The sequence below is a fragment of the Halichoerus grypus genome, chromosome 14 (assembly GCF_964656455.1).
Source record: "Halichoerus grypus chromosome 14, mHalGry1.hap1.1, whole genome shotgun sequence".
Lineage (NCBI taxonomy): Eukaryota > Metazoa > Chordata > Mammalia > Carnivora > Phocidae > Halichoerus > Halichoerus grypus.
In genome coordinates, this window is record NC_135725.1 from 16,983,162 (window position 1) to 17,001,360 (window position 18,199).

Here is an 18,199-nt window from a genome sequence, read left to right on the forward strand (position 1 = left end):
TGGGGGAGGGGCCTGTTGCCGTGGTTCCCAAATGTCTTTGCCGGAGGCGGAATTGCCCCGCCCTTGCCGGTTCGGGCTAAGTAATCTGCTCGGGTTTGCTCTCCGGAGCTTTTGTTCCCTGCAAGCTTTCCGTACAGCTTTCGAGGCGGAGAGTGAAAATGGCGGCCTCCCAGTCTCCGCCTGGGAGGAGCCGAGAACTCAGGGCCCCGCTCCTCAGTGAGCCCCCAGAGAAAAGCAGTCAATCGCTCACATCTCCCCGGTCTCCGGCTGCACTTCATGCTCACCCGGCCTGTGACCGAGCGTTTCTATCTCTGGCACCCGACCCCGGGTGGAGTCTCCAAACCCAGCAGATCCCTGCGGTGCGCTCCTGCACCACTCCTCCTGGGGGAGGAAGGGGAGTCTCCCCGGATCTGCCGCTTGTTGGGTCCCTGCTGGAGGAGCAGTGGCCCGACTGTGCCGCGGATCACGGTTTATGGCAACCCCGAGCTGAGAGCCCGCGCCTCAGCTCCGTCTCTGCAGCCGGCTTCCCCGCTCCGATACCTGGGAGCTCTGCCGCACTCAGGCACCCCCGGTCTTTCTGTGACCCCGAGGGTCCTGAGACCACAGTGTCCCACGAGGGTTCCACCCCCCGCTTAGCCACTGGAGCGACGTCCCTCAGGGGAGCCGACTTCTAAAAGTTCCGATTTTGTGCTCCGCGGCTCTATCACTTGCCAGAAGCGGCCAACGGAGGCCCCTCCCCCGCCGTCTATCCTCCCGAATATCGCCTCGGATTCACTTCTCCGCATGTCCTACCTTCCAGAAAGTGGTCGCTTTTCTGTTCAGAGAGTTGTTGCTATTATTTTCTTCGATCTCCTGTTGAGTTTGTAGGTGTTCAGAATGGTTTGATCCCTATCCTGCTGAATTCCTGGGACCAGACGAAATCCAGGTCTCCTACTCCTCCGCCAGCTTCAAGGCACAGGTCAAGACTCATTTTTTAAATTTCAAGTTTTTAAATTCTAGTTGTTAACATATATGGTAAAATTGGTTTCAAATGTAGAATTTAGTGATTCATCACTTACATATAACACCCACTGTTCATCTCAAGTGCCCTCCTTAATGCCCATCAATGGAAAGACTCATTCTTAAAGTGGTGCCCTCTCATTCCTTGAAGGTATGAATATTGACAGTTGGTTCACTCTCATGTCCTCCAACTTATTCCTGTTTAGTTATTGGCAAACCCAGGAACTACATGGATAATTCATCTAATTCCCTGGACTCACACTTCCTTCATCCCTTCTCCTTGACTCTATGTGAGATACCACTTCTATGTCTGATGTCAGACTTTGTCATTACCAATAAGTATACCCCTTCCATCATCTCGTTCAATCATTCCATTCTATGATAACTCTTGTTATCATTCTGGCTTAATCCGTCCTATAAACTCATTTCCAAAATTCACTGATTAAAGTCAGACCTAAAGTTGAACATGTTGGGTCACCGTTGCCCCTTACCACTGCCCTTGTGCACACATCATAACTTTTCTCCATGTCCATTTAAATTTCATGACACAGCATTAAAATTACTTCCTCACATACATTCTCATATACCACTTTTCCTTCCCTTCCCTTGCATTTGTCTTGCAGAACCCCTAAGTAGATGAAGCCTAATTTTGTCTACTTCCTGACTGCACTAAAACAGCTGAACATAGCTGAACAAAAACACAAATTGCTGATTGATTTAGTTTTAAATCATGACCATAACCCCTCACTGACCCTCAGCTCTTTGGTAATTCCACCGTGTTTCCCTGACTATTAACTCTTCTACTCTCCTTGATAATTATTTCATACTTCCTCTTTATTGAAATTGCCAGAATTTTCTTGTCCTTATTTCTCTCTTCTCTTCTATCACATCTTCCCCCACCTTGCCTCCTGTGTCCATGTAGTCTGCTTTCCTTCTCATCGCTGTGGATAAACTATCTGGAAAACCAGCTCCTGCACTGGATCGTAGTTCTTCTCTCATCCTCCCCCCACCACTTGAGGATATCATTCTAGTAATTCTCCTCTGTCTCTTTTTGTTGTCAAATTTCCCCTCTCCAGAATCATTCACACCAGCATAGAAACATGATGTTAATATCTTCTACCTTAGAAACAGACTTGCTTCACCCACATTTCATTCCAGGGACTTCCCCATTTCTCTGCTTTACATTCCACCAAAACTCGTAAAAGGGTTGTTTCTATTTGCTTATCTCCTCTCTGTGTTAGTTAGCCTTTTCTCTCAACCACTCCACATTGACAAACTCAATGGTCAATTCCCAATTATCCTGTTTGACCCAATTTATCCCTTCTTATTCCTTAAAGAACTTCATTTTTTCTTTTAGGAAACCACTCATTTTGGGTTCTCCTCCTCCCTCGCTGGATATTCTTTTTCAGCTCCTTTGCTCATTTCTTCTCATGCACCTGACCTCTATTGGAGTGTCCCTGAGTTTAGTTCCTAGACTTCTCTCTCCCATCCACACCATTCTGCTGGGTGATCTCATCCACTTTCATGGCTTTAAATGGTATCTATTTGTTGAGGATTCTCAAATTTGTTTCAACCCCAGATATCTTTCTTGAGCTCTACACTTGACATTCTCACTTGGATGTCTATAAACATCTCAAACATTTATAAAGCCAACTACTGGATTGCATATCCATGAGCTTATTTACTGTAAACCTGCTCACTGTGTACTTACCCTCATCTCTGAAGACAGAAACTCCATTCTTTCAAGTGTTTAGGCCAAAAACTTTGGTGTCATTCTCATCTATTCTTTTTCTTTTACACCCAGCATTCATCTGTTATCAAATGCTGCCAACCCTACTACCAATATATATGCAGAATCTGACTGCTTCTCATCATCCCTACTTGACTGTGCTGGTCCAAGCCACCACTGTTTCTCATATATAAAGTCTCTTATCTGGTCTCCTTGCTTCCACTCCACTTCCTATGGTCTATTCCCCACATGGAAATTAGAATGACCCTTTTATTACAGTAGTCAGACATTTCATCCTTCTACTTAAAACCTTCAAAAGGCTTTTTGTTTCACTCATAGAGCCAAAATGTGAAAATGGACTTTAAGGACCAATATGATCTTCCCCCTACTCCTCAACAATTTTCTGACCTCATTTCCTATCCTCCTTCCTCTTGAACACTCTTCATGCATTATATGCCGTCTTTGCTGTTCCTTGAACACAGCAAGAATGCTCTTGCCTCAGACCCTTTCCACTTGCTGTTCCAGATCAATTGATTGATCTTTTTATCTATTTATCATCTATCCCTCCCACTTTCTCTCTCTTCATCCATTCATCTCCCTCCCTCCCATTCTCTCTCTCTCTCTTCATCTATCTATCAATCATTTGGTAGTCTTCTTTCAGTTCTGTTGTCAAATATCACATCAGAAAGGCCTTCCTTGACTCTCTTCTTTGAAATAGCAAGCTGAACTTTTACCCAAACTTTACTTTCTTCCTTCTTTTCCTGCCTTATTCTTCTCCATAGCAATTACCACTACTTGCTATGTTTATTTTTAATTTTCTGTTTTTCCTTATAAGAATGTAAGCTCCTTGAAGGAAGGGACTTCTTTTCTTTGTTCTTGGCTGTTTTTTCAGACACTAGAACAGTATCCAGGATGTAGTAGGTGCTTAATACATATTTGTCGAATAAATAAATGCTTTCAAAAGAGCTATAGGGAGAAATATTCTTTCTTATCATTGGACATGAATGAAGAAGCTTATAGCCCAAAGAGGTATGTCACTATCTTGAGAATGCAAGGAAAACTTTATAGAAAATAAGCCTACACCTTGAAAAGCAGAGAGGAAAGAAAGAAACTATCTTTGATGGCCCCTTAAACACCACCTTAGCCCTTCTTTCTTGCTAAACTAATTCAGTTTAATTAGGCATCCACTCCTCTAGGAAAATAAACCAAACTGCAGCTCAGGAACAAACCCCAAATATTCAGTGCCTGTCTTGGTATCCTCTTCCCCTTGCCAAATTATTGATATATGTTGGGCATGTTACCCAGTGTTTCCATGGAAGAGGAGGGGTTATTTGCTGGGGAGTTCTGGTAAAGGTTTCTTCATTCTCCCAGAGACACAAGGTGGTCACAAATCCCCTCCATCAACTATCTTCCAATATCTCCATGTAACTGCTGGATATTGTGGTTGCTATTTGGGGACTGCAAAAGGAGTTAGCAGAGAAGAATGCTGATGATGAGGATGACATACATGATGGAAAGACAAAAAGAACAACTTTTCTTTTTAGAGAAGTATGTTTATTTTTTATTTTTTAAATTTTTTAATTTAAATTCAATTTAGTTAACATATACTGTATTATTAGTTTCAGGGGTAGAATTTAGTGATTCATCAGTTGCATATAACACCCAGTGCTCATTACATCAAATGCCTTCCTTAATGCCCATCACCCATATACAATGCAGTATTACTCAGCCATCAAAAAGAATGAAATCTTGCCATTTGCAATGTGGATGGAACTAGAGAGTATTAAGCTAAGTGAAATAAGTCATTCAAAGAAAGACAAATACCATATGATTTCACTCATATGTGGAATTTAAGAAACAAAACAGATAAACATAGAGGAAGGGAAGGAAAAATAAAATAAAATGAAAACAGAGAGGGAGGCAAAGCATAAGAACTCCTGTTTTTGATGATGGAATGGACCTACTGAATTAACCTTGCCTAGAGATACCCTATCTTGATATTCTGGTTATGTAAAGTGATAATGGGTTTTTTGGTGGTGGTGTTGGGTCAGTTGGGTTGGGATTTTCATTACATGTAGCCCAAAGTGCCCTAATACACCAAACTATTTCTCAAATTATCAGTTAGATCAGCCAATAAAATCTTTTTACTATATAAGCTTATTTAAAATGGGTTTTATTCTACTTGTGGCCAACAGAGCTGCTGAGGCTGTTATCCATATGTTCCTTACTAAAACCATAACTGTCCCTAGAATTATTTTTAGATATATTTATTTCCCTGTACTATGGGTTAGTGATAGGGCAGTGAATCCATTTTTTAATGATTTTTGGCATATGTTCATGTAATCACAGCCACCATGATCTTACTTACCCTAGGGACACTCCAGTCATTATTTGAGCTTTATTTCTGTATAATTTGTGTTTGTTGTATCAGGAATCAGCATCCTTGCTCCAGGCTCTGTAGCTGTGTTCAGTAGGTAAAAATGTGAGGCAGCAGTGGTAGACTCTACAAATGTCTTCCTCTAGACACAACTATTAAGATGGATCTAGAAATAGGGTTTTGTCCTGTGCTGAATTCTTATTTTGCATTGAGCTAGCACTTGGTATTGGCAGTCAGGTCAGAATCAGATTATCACAAAAACCACAAAGGTACTTACCTGGGAAGGAAACTGAATTGGCTACCTTATTTTGGTTTTATTTATATATGGGTTAGAAAAATGTTCATCAGGTTTGAGGTGGCAGAAGAAATTTGGGACTAGGAGATTTGGAACCTGAAATCTAAGCATCTCTTCCTCACCTCACCAGAATACTCTTGAAGCAGGACTGATGATTCTAGATCTCTTAGTCATTCCCCAAACTGGACAGATTTCACCAAAGTGTGAAAAATATAAATAGTAAGGACAATAGTCTGTTTTCCCTAAATCTAACTTCTCCAATTTAAAATACTGATTTTTTTCTCTGAGCCTACTTCTTTTTTTTCTTTTATGCATACATGTTAAAATATATTTTCTGTAGGAAATGATAATGATAATAAATGGGAGGTAAGTTTCTGCTTTTGCTTTTTGTTTATTTGGATAAATAAAGGGTTGGTGTGGTGGATTAAAGATGGTCAGAACTTCTTTGACATCTTTTTCACTGAGAAATAGGGTTTGTTTACCTTTTCCTTGAACCTGTACTGGTCCACAACTCTCTGGCCAGTAGAATGTCACAGATGTGAACTGATGCTAGTTTGGAGCCTACTCTCAGAGGACTGGAATCTTCCATCCTTGTCTCTTGCAGACCCAGACGATCGTATAAGAAGTTCAACTATCCTTCTGGATAGACCATGTGGAGAGGGTCTGCAAATACAGAGAGAGGGTGAAAGCCCAGCTGAGACCCACTTGATGGCCATTCTTGTCAAAATAAGAAGTTTGTGGGTGAAACCTTCATAGACCCTTCAAATCAGCCCAGTTTTCAGGTGAGTCACTGCAGGATGTTAGTGGACACCACTAGAACAGGAGAATTGGCCAACTGAGTCCCTCCAGAATTTCTGACCCACAAAATCATGAGATAAGATAGAATGGTACTTGTTTAAAGCTACTATATATTTTTAATTAACATATAATGTATTATTTGTTTCAGGAGTACAGGTCTGTGATTCATCAGCTACTATATTTTGAGATAATTTGCACCACAGTAATTGATAACCATAATAGTTGGCAACCCAGCTTTTGGGGGAAATTTTACTTATGCAGGAAATTGAAAATTCTTGGAAGTTTATAATGATGACCTAGCTTTATAGAAAACAGATGCTATTTCTAAATATAAGAAATATGTTGAAAACTATATAATACTTAGATGAAAACTTAGCAAGAAAAGTATGAGGTCTAAATGAAGAAAGCTATAAAATCTTACTGAAGGACATAGACAAGATCTGGTCACTTGGAAAAAATTCTATGTTCTTGCATGAGATGGCTTAATAACTCTTAAATATTTTTGTAAAATAAATGGGTTAGGTGAAATTTAATTAGGATACCTGTGGATTTGTAGTTGTTGAAATTAGATAACAGCATGTTAAAAATTATTTGGGAGATTAAAAATGTTAGACTAGCCAACAAAAGTATGAAAAAGAATGGTAAGGTAATACTTGCCTCATTAAATTTCTGAATATTTGATTAAAAAGTAAATATACAAACATACTATAAATTCATGGAATTAAAACCTTGTGGTAATGACATAGCTATGGAAAAATAAATCATTAACCGAGACCCTAGATATAGATCCTCATATGCTTGAGAATTAGATTCATAACAATATCTACTGAAATTAAAAACACGTACCAGTCTTGGGAATAAAAACACCAATATATGTAAGGTTATGTGTGCATATTATTTAGTGTTGCATTGTTTGCAGTGCTCAAGAAAACTGGAAAAAAATGAAATCCATCAGTAGAAGAAGAAATAAAATTTGCTGATCCATACCAAGGAATATTATATAGCCACTGAAAGGAATGAGATTTTTAGTAGTCAATTTGAAGGGATTTTCAGGGTGTATCATCAAATATGAAAGATAAGGGGAGAGAAGTATATATAATATGACCCCATTTTCATGAAACAACAACAACAAAAATGCCACTCCTCATTACCGTCATGTTATTTAATGATTTTATGAGCAGGGAGAAATGTATGGAAAATACATACAGATTGTTGATCGCATTAGTAGGAGATTGGGCAGTGTGTCTGGGATTGGGAATTTAAATGGTAGCATTTCAGAAAATTTTTACTTTCTGTACTATTTGACCTTTTTTCAATTTTTCAATAATTTATTCATTATAAAATATATGAATGTAACATAAAAAAACCAGAAAAGTTATTTTTTTATTAAGTTTTTAATTTTATTTCCAGTATAGTTAACATACAGTGTTAGTTTCAGGTGTACAATATAGTGATTCAACAATTCTATACATTGCTTAGTGCTCATCATGATAAGTATACTCTTTAATCCCCACCACCTATTTCTCCCACACCCCTACCGATCACCTCTCTGGTAACCGTCTGTTTGTTCTCTATAGTTAAGAGTCTGTTTCTTGGTTTGTCTCTCTTACTCTCTTTTTCTCCTTTGCTTGTTTGTTCTGTTTCTTAAATTCCACATATGAGTGAAATCATACAGTATTTGTCTTTCCCTGACTATTTCACTTAGCATTATGCTCTCTAGATCCATCCATGTCATTGCACATGGCAAGATTTCATTCCCTTTAATGGCTGAATAATATTCCATCATATCTGCATCTATATCTATATCTATCTCACATCTTCTTTATCCATCTATCTATCAATGGACATGGTCTGCTTCCACAATTTGGCTATTGTAAATAATGCTGCAATAAACATAGGGGTGCATGTATCCCTTTGAATTAGTGTTTTTGTATTTTGGGGTAAATATCCACTAGTGCAATTATTGGATTGCAGGGTAGCATAAAAGTTATTTTAATACACATTTAGTAAATACACATTTACTATCAAAAGTACATGCATGTAATCCAAAAAAAATCTAAGAGATTTATGTTAATTGTCAGAAATAAAAAAGTAATTTGACAAACAGGCTAATTCATTCCAGAGGAATCAAGTGAATCCTATTTTTAATTATTGAATACTACCGTGTGTCCCAAATATAAACCAGTCCCAAAAATTGATTAGATAAAACATGAAATAGTGACTAACATTTTAAAAAGCTGCTTGTTTCACATAAATGTCAGGTGGAAAATTTTGCAAGTGGCATCACCTAGGGTTGTGTGATGCATCCTCATCTACCTATAGCAGCCTTGGCTCCAGGATCCGCACATCAGAAGTTTATAAATAATTAGATACTAAAACATCTCAAATGGGAATCTGCATCTGCACGTTAAAAGTAAAAAAATAAAAAGGAAAACTTAAATAAGCTACTATAAATGAATGGCAGGAAGAAATCATATCACTATTAACTGATGGGCTAATGGGTCTATGCTAACCCGTAAGCATGAGTCACATGCGACTGCCCCCTTGATCGGTGTGCTTGCTAAACAAATCATCCCAGAACCACCAAGGAGCTCACCTTTGGCAGGAAGGAAAGGAAGGCTCAGGTGTATGCACTGTCACAAAGATGTTCTCATTAAATGTGATTGATTGATTGATTGATTGATAGACTGTCTCATTTCACCAACTTCAATTGAGTAAAGTTTGAGTAAAAAGTGAGTAAAGCTGCTGTTAATAAGTGATGTACTGGGACCTTGGGAGGACAGGAGAAAGATAAATAGGACATGGCCCCATAGCATAGAAAGTGGATATAGAGTTATAAACAAGAATATTACAATCATACTAAGTATTAAACCCAAATTGGTAACACTGTTTCTCTGAGAAAATGACTTCTGACATGCTCCTGAAATCCTATAGGATAGTTTGAACATACCTCATCTTAACCATACACACTTGACCGATAATTAAATCAGTTTTATTCCTAGAGCCGGGCTTTATTAGAGTCCATCAGTTTGTCAGGTTCTATTACCTCCCAAGAGGTGTTCAGTGATTTAAAGAAATGAATTGACAAGCTTCAGGCCATTTCTACGAGCCAAGCTGCCAAAACTTCCCGAACTGCAGCAAGAGTTTCAACAGAGGGAAGAGAGTGAAAGGAGAATTGTCTCCACTGGAACATTCGGTCCTTGCAACTCAGAGTGTGTTTAGGGGTAAGAAGTTACTAGCGTCTTTCCATTACAGGTGTGGGAAAAAGGAAAACCTTCTGGTCCTCAGGCTTTCTGATCAATCTTCTATAAGAAGCCCAATTTTTCAGAGCACGGTCCAAAATCTATCTTCGATTTATATCCATTCCTATTTACTGTAACATATTCAGTCATTTTAAAAAAATGCACTTTATTTTCCCCCCTCTCTTTGTACTTGTTCATTTTTTTTTTTTCTTCCTCATCTGTATTAGTCTGCTAGGGCTGCAATAACAAAATACCCCACTGGCTTAAACAACAGAAAATCTCTTTTCTCACGATTCTGAGGCTGGAGAGTCCAAGATCAATGTGCTGGCAGGGCTGGTTTCTCCTCAGGGCTCTTTCCTTGGCTTGTGGACAGCCATCTTTTTTCTGTGTTCACATTGTCTCCTCTGTGTCACCACATCACTGGCATCTTTCTTCTTAGAAGGACAGGGGTCTTCTTGGATTAGGGCCCCACCCTTATGACCTCATTTAACCTTAATTACCTCCTTCAAGGCCCTATATCAAATACAGTCACATTCAGGGTTAAGGTTTCAACACATGACTTTGAGGGTGAGGGGAGACACAATTCAACCCATCCCACCATTTGTCTCTGTATCTTTCCCTCTCAAGTCCTATCCCACTTCGCTTTTTTTGTGGTTTGTGTTAATCCTAAATTTGGGGAGGGGGGTAGATACACACATTTCCTCAGAGCCAAAAATGGGTATGTGTTGCCCTCAGTTGAGTTCTTCAGATAAATGCTATGCATGAGGAAGGAAAGTTAACCGGAACAGAGGGACAGCATGTAGGTGCTAGCTAGGGGGTGTTCAAAAGGTGCCCCCCCCTTTTTTAACCCTTCCTTTTATTGGGGGAGGGGAAATTACCCATTTTGACTTAAAGAACTGTTGTAGACTGTCATTTGCAAACAAGAATTGCTCACAAAATGTCTCTTTTGAATTTTAATCAATGTTCTTTTTGCATTGCTTTCATTAACTTTGTTAAGATATTGTCATTGAAAAGAGATTTCTGCGAAGTGCAAGTATATGAGACAAACAAGCATAATGTCTCCTAAAGCAGAAGTGGGCATCATAATTGTCAACGATGAGCCAAGCACACTTCTAAAGATTCTCAGTTGTATTGTGGATGCCGCTGTCCTAAGAATTTCTGAGACATGGAAAGAGCGAGCAGATCACTTAGTATTGCAGACAGCTAGTGTTTGCTTTCACCAGGATTATATGAATTTATGATGATTCCATGTGCTTTTTTTTTGCACATTTCCTCAAGGCTCAGATAAATATTTGCTCACTTATGTCTTATTAGACTCATTGACATCGTTCCCTTCTTCTGATCTGTAGTTATATAGCAATGCAGTATTTCTCCATCTTTTTTTCCTCTTTGTTCCTCCTTTACCAACATAAGCAGGAATTCAGAGATAAGAAAAAACTGGATGTGTACAACATTGAACCAACAACTGTTTCCCCCCAGAGCCATCAGCTCGGCTGCCCGTAATTCCCTCGGAGTTCCATTGTTTTCAGTGTAAATCAGCTTGTTTGTATGTTTTGTTTTGTTTTAAACATAGAAATCTCGCTTATAGCTAGCTGGTTTTGCTAGATTGGAGAAATTACCCTCAGAAAGACTGGAGGGGAGGTAGGAAATTTATCTATTGACTGAACTTTGTAAGTAGCAGTCCAGAGCGGTAATTTACATTAAAGAAAAAGCAGCATGGGGCTGCCCTGGGATTTCCAGGCACTTTTGTTAGAAAGGAAACTATCATACATCCAACCAAAATGGATTGAATGGTTCAATGCACACAGCGTTCCTTTCATCGGTAAACAGTCAGAAAAATCCAGCAAGCGAGAAGTGAAACACTGATTTGGTTTAAAATTGAAACCTCTCATATAAATTTAATACTTATCTCAAGTATCAAGGATTTTTATGTTCAAAATATACTGCTTTGAGCTGGAGTAACAGGGGAGCGCTCTGTACTACGGACTTGGTTAGCTGACATACCTGTGCTTATAAAGTTCGTAATTCAGTGGAAATAGGCAAAGAAATATTTGGAACATAAAAGCTTAGAATTTATAAAGAACATATGTATTTGTATACACTTATGTCTCTTCAGATAAGGCATTGTAGGGAGTCCCATAGTACAGTGAAAGCTGTGTTTCCTTGTTTTTTGTTTTTTTTTTTTTAAAGATTTATTTATTCACTTGAGAGAGCGAGAAAGTACATGAGAGGGGGGAGGGTTAGAGGGAGAAGCAGGCTCCTCGCTGAGCAGGGAGCCTGATGCGGGACTCGATCCAGGGACTCCAGCATCACGACCTGAGCCGAAGGCAGTTGCTTAACCAACTGAGCCACCCAGGCGCCCGAAAGCTGTGTTTCCTGATACTTGATACCCACCAAACTCTGGGAATTAGGTGTGCCTATTGAGGTGTTGAAACTCAGAGTAAGCTAAAGGGAAAATTAAGTGGCACAGAGTGAGTAGTGGGTTGGTAAAAGCTAGATGGTGTTTAAAAGTTGCTTTAAAAATTTTTGTTTTGTTTGGGACGTAATTAGTAGACTTTATGACTCCAGGACACCTTGTAGACCATGGTGATTTACAAACAACAGTTGTTAGCCATTGTCTGGCTCTTAGGAGGCTTTTTAATACACGTTAATTTCCTTTCCTACTTCCTTACCTCTTAGAGGTCTTGATTTTAGAGAAGGTAGCGAGGAAGTAACATAAATTGATCAAGTTAACTTATGTTTTGACTAGTAGATCTTTTCTATTTCCTATATATTTTTAATAGAGATGTATAATGACTTATTTTATACACACATATACACATACATAGGATGTTGTATATGTGTATGCGTATGTGTTGATATGATACGAATGTGCGATTTTGGTAATCTATATTTTTTATTGAAATCAAAGGAGTTAAGATTTTAAAATAATGAATTCTACATTTTCTAGGTGTAGGGTCTGAGGAATTGGGTTAGCACAGGAGATTACAGAGTCTCAGAATGTCATTCTGAAAGGGGACCTAGAGATCATCTGTCTAATCCCTCTTCATCATTTTTCAGATGAAGAAACAAAGACTGATAGGGTGAATTGATTTGCCTTAATTTGTCCATGTCAGTGTCCTCAATGGTGGCAAATCTTTACTAGAAACAATGAAAACTCATTTAGAGCTAGTTCTAATGGATATATCATTGATCACGTTAGATAATGGTCTTGGAGCAAAAATTTTCATGAAGCTCATAGCAACCACTGAGACGGTGGCCTGCCCTGCCTTCTCTCTCTACCTCAACCACCCTGGAAGAAAAGAGTGGCAAAAACCCTTAAAATAATATGTATGTGTGACTAGAAGGAAATGTCCACTTTCTAGGTTTATTTTGAACGATGACACTCACGTGAATGCGTAAGTTCCAGTGTGTATGTGTGTTTATTTTTTGTGCTGCTTTAATTAGGGACGTTATTTGAATTTCATCTCATGTAGGAGGACGGCCTCGGACCTTGGGCAAATACCCCATCAACATTGATTTTTGTTGTGTGACAGTTGTGCAACCAAGAACTCATAGATTAAAAACAAACAAAGCTCTTCTTCTTTTTAAATTTGAGTATAGTTGAGACACAATGTTACCTTATTTCCAGGAGTACAACATAGTGATACAACTTCTCTCTATGTTATGCTATGCTCACCACAGGTGTAGATACCATCTATCACCATGTAACACTGTTACAATACCACTGATGTTCTTCCTCACGCTGTGTCTTTCATCCCCACCACTTATTCATTCCATCACTGGAAGCCTGTATGTTTCACTCCCTTTCACCTATTTTGCCCATCCCCCCTCCCCTCCCCTCTGGCAACCATCAGTTCTCTGTATCTATAGGTTTGATTATGCTTTTTAAAAGTCTTCTCTTCTTTTGTAAAGCAGTAAAGAAACAAAATGTTATTCTTTGATTATTTTTAACTATTTTAATAATATTCTTAGTAAGCAACTCTAAGTTAAAGATCTAAAAATACGTTCAAACAATTTTCTTGGCTTATTGACAATAATTAGTTTTGAAAGTCTTCTTGGAATGTAATTTTCCAATTGCCTGCAAATCAAAACATATTTATAGGTAATTCAGAGAATGGATAATACCTTACTGAAATTTTATCTGGTAAGTCAGTAACATTTGTGTTTCCACCTGTAAAAATCAATTCTGTGAGTCTATCATAGTAAGTGTACTCTTGTCATTTACCATTTCTAACTGAGCAGAGATAGCTAAGTGTGCACCCAGTATTCATTTTTCCCCTTCTTCCTGGGTAGTGTACCTAGCTGGGGAAAACAATAAGAACAACCACAATATTTCTTTACCTAGGCCAATGAAACATAAGTTGAAGATTTCTGGGAAATGTCTTCAAAGGCTCATGTCCTTTTGCTCTTACCCTTTTCTTTCTGTCAGCTGCCTGGAATGTAGTTGTGATAACTGGAGTTCTGGCAGCCATATCGGAACATGAGGTAACATATAGGGTAGGTACCAGTGCCAAATATGGTAGATTAGAAAAAGAGGTGGAACTTGGGACCTTTGGAGAGCCCTGGAAAGCCTACCTTTAGGTTCCTTTTATATGAAAGGAAAATAAACCCATATGTTTCTACATCACCATCACCTTCGACTTTCTGTTCTATGGTATGGAATATAATCTCTTTTTATATACTAAGCTCCATTTTCCCCAGGTGGTTTTTTTTTTTTTTTTTTTTTTTGCCAGCTCAAGAAAGTCTTATGGGTATCTGTTGCTTGTCATAAAAATATAATCATTTAACCAACTATCTAAACTGATCTCTTCTACTATACTTTTGGCCCATTGTTGCAACCTTGCCAATCTTCCTGATCTACCTCCCCATGTCTTGTTTTCAATCTATTTGGAATACACTCATACTAAAGATGTTTTAATTCTCTATATTAGACATATTCAAGTGTAGGTATGTTGCAAAAAATTGACTTCAAAGAAAGAGGAAATACAGTGCCTGCTTATAGCTCACAAATATAGAAGTTTCTTATTCCAAATTTTGCTCACGGCGGAGTATGTTACAGCCAGCGCAGCTGGGCCTGTGTTTTTGCATGTTTGTAGTTTGTTATTTCCATGTATAAAAATATAGTTAAAAATTTAAAAATAAGTGAAACAAAGTGGAAATAGGAATGGGAAAGATAACATTTAGGAAGAGCTTGAAAATCCCACACTTTAGAAGGGTTCAATAATTTCAACAAACGATGATATAATGAGCATTTAAAAAACAATGGGAGTGAGTTAATGTCTGAGAGAATAATGCATAACAGTGGCAAGTCAGTGTTCAGGAGTGTTTAATATACTGCAAATCTCTGAGTTACCAGACTTATGAAATCTCACTGTAAGCCTACTGAGCACTTGGACTTAAATAAAGATCAGTGGGGTGAGAGGACAGGGAAGAGCATGGACATCTCACCAAGGGATGTTTCTTTGAATTAAAGATGTTTTCACTATTCTCATTTTATGTATTTTCAGTATATACAATAATTTTCAGGAAGGTAATTCATTCATTCACTAAGAGTTACCTCTCCCATGTCCTTGTTTTCGATCAGAAATATACTTTGTTACTAAATATAAGGGAAGTCCTCAAATCTTTATCTTACCTGCCTGTGACCCCAAGGAAGGCATTATTTTATTTAATACCCACATTACAATGACACGGAGAACTTAACCTGCCAATTTAGCTCAGAGTCCAGTATCTTTTCCCTAGGTTTCCTTTCCATGTTCGAAGGACTCCTAGAGTGTTGTTGTTGTTGTTGTTGTTGTTTAATCAATCATTGTTGCATGCTAAGGATCTCGGTCACCAATTTCGAGGTGTGGGGGTGCTGGGGGTTCTCACACTAAACAGTTCTCCAGTATGAGCTGGGTGTCTTAAAATTTGTCAAAAGTAACAGGAGTAAAATCAATGAATCACCAAAGTAGTAATTAGTAAGATTTTATTGTGTACATACCAAAAGACAATTTGCAACTGAGCATACTCAAACCAAAACATAGAATGAAGCTCAGGGGTATATTGCTATAAAGCGGTTTATATAGTGAGAAGGCAGTGACTGTTTATTCTTCACAGTGATTGGTTATAATATTAGAATTTTCTTTAAAAAATTTTTTTTATTAAGTAATCTCTATACCCAACTTGGGGCTTGAACTCATGACCCCAAGATCAAGAGTTGCATGGTCCACTGACTGAGCCAGCCAGGTACCCCTAGAACGTTCTTAAATGATATGGAATTGGTCAGTGGTTACCCCATACCAACCTTGGGAAACAATTCAAGTTTTGCTTACAGTTTCAAGATACAAGCAAGACATGACGCAAGTTAAGTTAGCCTTGCAAAATGAGCAAAGTTAAATTTTGCTTATATGACTAAACTGGTTTTGTCTGCTCGGGGAATTTTCAAAATTGGTCTTCATTTGCTTTTGATTTTCCCAATTCCCCCTTTTTGGTCATTCTCTCAGCAGGCTAGACCAACCATTATTCTTGGTCACCACGACTGATGCAGGGAGGCTGAAGAATCACGTATTTGCTGTTTCTCCTGTTGAGTCATCAGGCCGGAGGGGCTATGTAGTCATCGTCATTATTGATGTGGTTCTTGTTGATTTCGTTGATTTCATCCAGTTGTCTGATCCTGATGGATACCATTTGGCATGTGAGTGGCTGCCAGCAGGCATTTAAAGCCCTTGGGAGTATCCAACACACTACAGAGGTTCATATGCTGACTAGAAGGAGAACAATGGCCAAGAACTAAAAAGTTCTCCAGAGCAGAGATGCCCTGGAGCCAAGATTTAACCAATGAAATAAATCAAATGGGTTATCTGGGGATATAGTTTTCTTAACTTTATTGGATTTAGTATCATTATAGATGTATTCATCAATAAGGAAGCAGAAATAATATTCAAACATATTTTTTAAATAGCCAAACACAATCTATTACAGTAAGGAAATAATTGTTCTATTAATAAATAGCATGATTTCTAATCCTAAATAGTTAGAATCTCAAAAAAAAAATCAAACGGGTTCTACTTTCTTAAAAGTTATTTACACAGGCACAACATGGTGTATTAGCAATCATATATCCTCAGGATTACTTAGGACAGGATGAATACAGGGATGTTTTATTTCAAGAGGCGATGTTGCAGGTGACTTTTTACTATACGATGTCTCCATATGATCTGAGCAGTTAGATAATTTAATGAGAGGCATTTCTGTGGAAATGAAAGAAAAACAAAAGTTAATAGTTGGAGCAAATTATAAATTTAGTGTCTGAGTTTGGAGAGCAGCCAGCTGAGAAGATTTGTGGATGTCAGGTTCTAGGCATCTTCAGATGGAGAGAGGGCAGGTGGTGGGCAAGCTGACAGATTGTCCTGGTTTGCAGAGTGAATGTCTCTAGTGATCTTTCCGAGTCGCTGCATAGCAACAGGCATGAGGATTGTCCACACATGAGCTGTTGTGGTGATTTCTCTGAAGTTTATGCTAAGTTGTCCAGCTTTAGCTGGCATGGCTTTGGGAAAAGGGCAGTTTGGGTTTCCTTCCTACTGATTCCAAGTCAAAAGAGTGGGAGAAAATTAGGAATGTTAGTTTGGAGAGTTCTAGCCTAATATTGGGGGAAACTAGAAGAATTCAGGATGCAGCCCAGTTTACAGGTAGAAAACCAAACCTCAAAAATAATGAATGGCACTAGAATCTGATGTCCACAAAGTTGTATTACTAAAATTTAATTTTTCTTTCTATAAGCATCTCCATTTCCATCAAAGGTAACCACGGTTAAGACTGGCTTGCTTGTAAATTAAGTCTAGTTTTAATAAATTTGCCTGATTATTTACATAAATGCAGCCAGAACAGTGATTGACCATATAGGTCTCTTCAGTCTTGCTTTGCTGGAAATTTTCACAAGGTGTCTCAGTTTGGAATTTCAGAAGCCTCTTGGCTAGGAAGCCAAGCCAAGGACTTGTCCAATTGTGTCCTGTTGCAAGGAGAACAGATTCTTACTGAATTTATGCAAACACATAGATTGTCATGAAAAATAAGAATATTTAATAAGAGTTTCTGAATTCCGGCAAGCTCAGGTAGAGAGAAACAGTAATTGTTTTCTTTGTTCACAAAGGTATATTTTTTCTTCAGGCTTTGTGAGCAAAGTTTTGGTTATCTCCTGGGGTGTTTACATTTCAAAGACATGATAAGATTTACAACTTCAGGGGACAGAGGGAAAAAAAAATGTGAATTTTCTCCTAGGCATTTTGCAGTGTTTAAAATTTTCCTTTGCCTTGGGGGTTGGATGGCATGGGATGTTTCATCAATCACCATAATATCCTCATCTTATTTTCATTACTTTCTTAGAGATTTCAACTCTAGCATCCTAATCAGGCTTTGTCTTAAGCACCTAGATCTTTTTTTTTTTTTTTTTTTTTAAGATTTTATTTATTTATTTGAGAGAGAGAGAATGAGAGAGAGCACATGCGAGGGGGGAGGGTCAGAGGGAGAAGCAGACTCCCTGCTGAGCAGGGAGCCCGATGCGGGACTCGATCCAGGGACTCCAGGATCATGACCTGAGCCGAAGGCAGTGGCTTAACCAACTGAGCCACCCAGGCGCCCCAGCACCTAGATCTTAATTCATAGCGTCCTGGGCTCTCCTAGCTTTGCAAAATGGCATAATGAGGTCTCCAACGTATTATTCTGTTCTCCCACCTGTCGGCTAGTCTCTAGGCTAGCAGAGTAGTGAACACCTGCGT

General features: G+C 38.5%; 1 long non-coding RNA gene across 1 annotated transcript in view; it reads left to right on the plus strand.

Annotated features, from left to right (window-relative positions):
- The first annotated feature begins 6,019 nt into the window (after nucleotides 1-6,019).
- LOC144380161 (uncharacterized) overlaps nucleotides 6,020-18,199 on the plus strand; it is a 60,625-nt gene continuing 48,445 nt past the window's right edge. The window contains exon 1 of the long non-coding RNA XR_013443991.1: nucleotides 6,020-6,182. This is a non-coding gene — a long non-coding RNA (uncharacterized LOC144380161). The remainder of the gene's footprint in view (nucleotides 6,183-18,199) is intronic.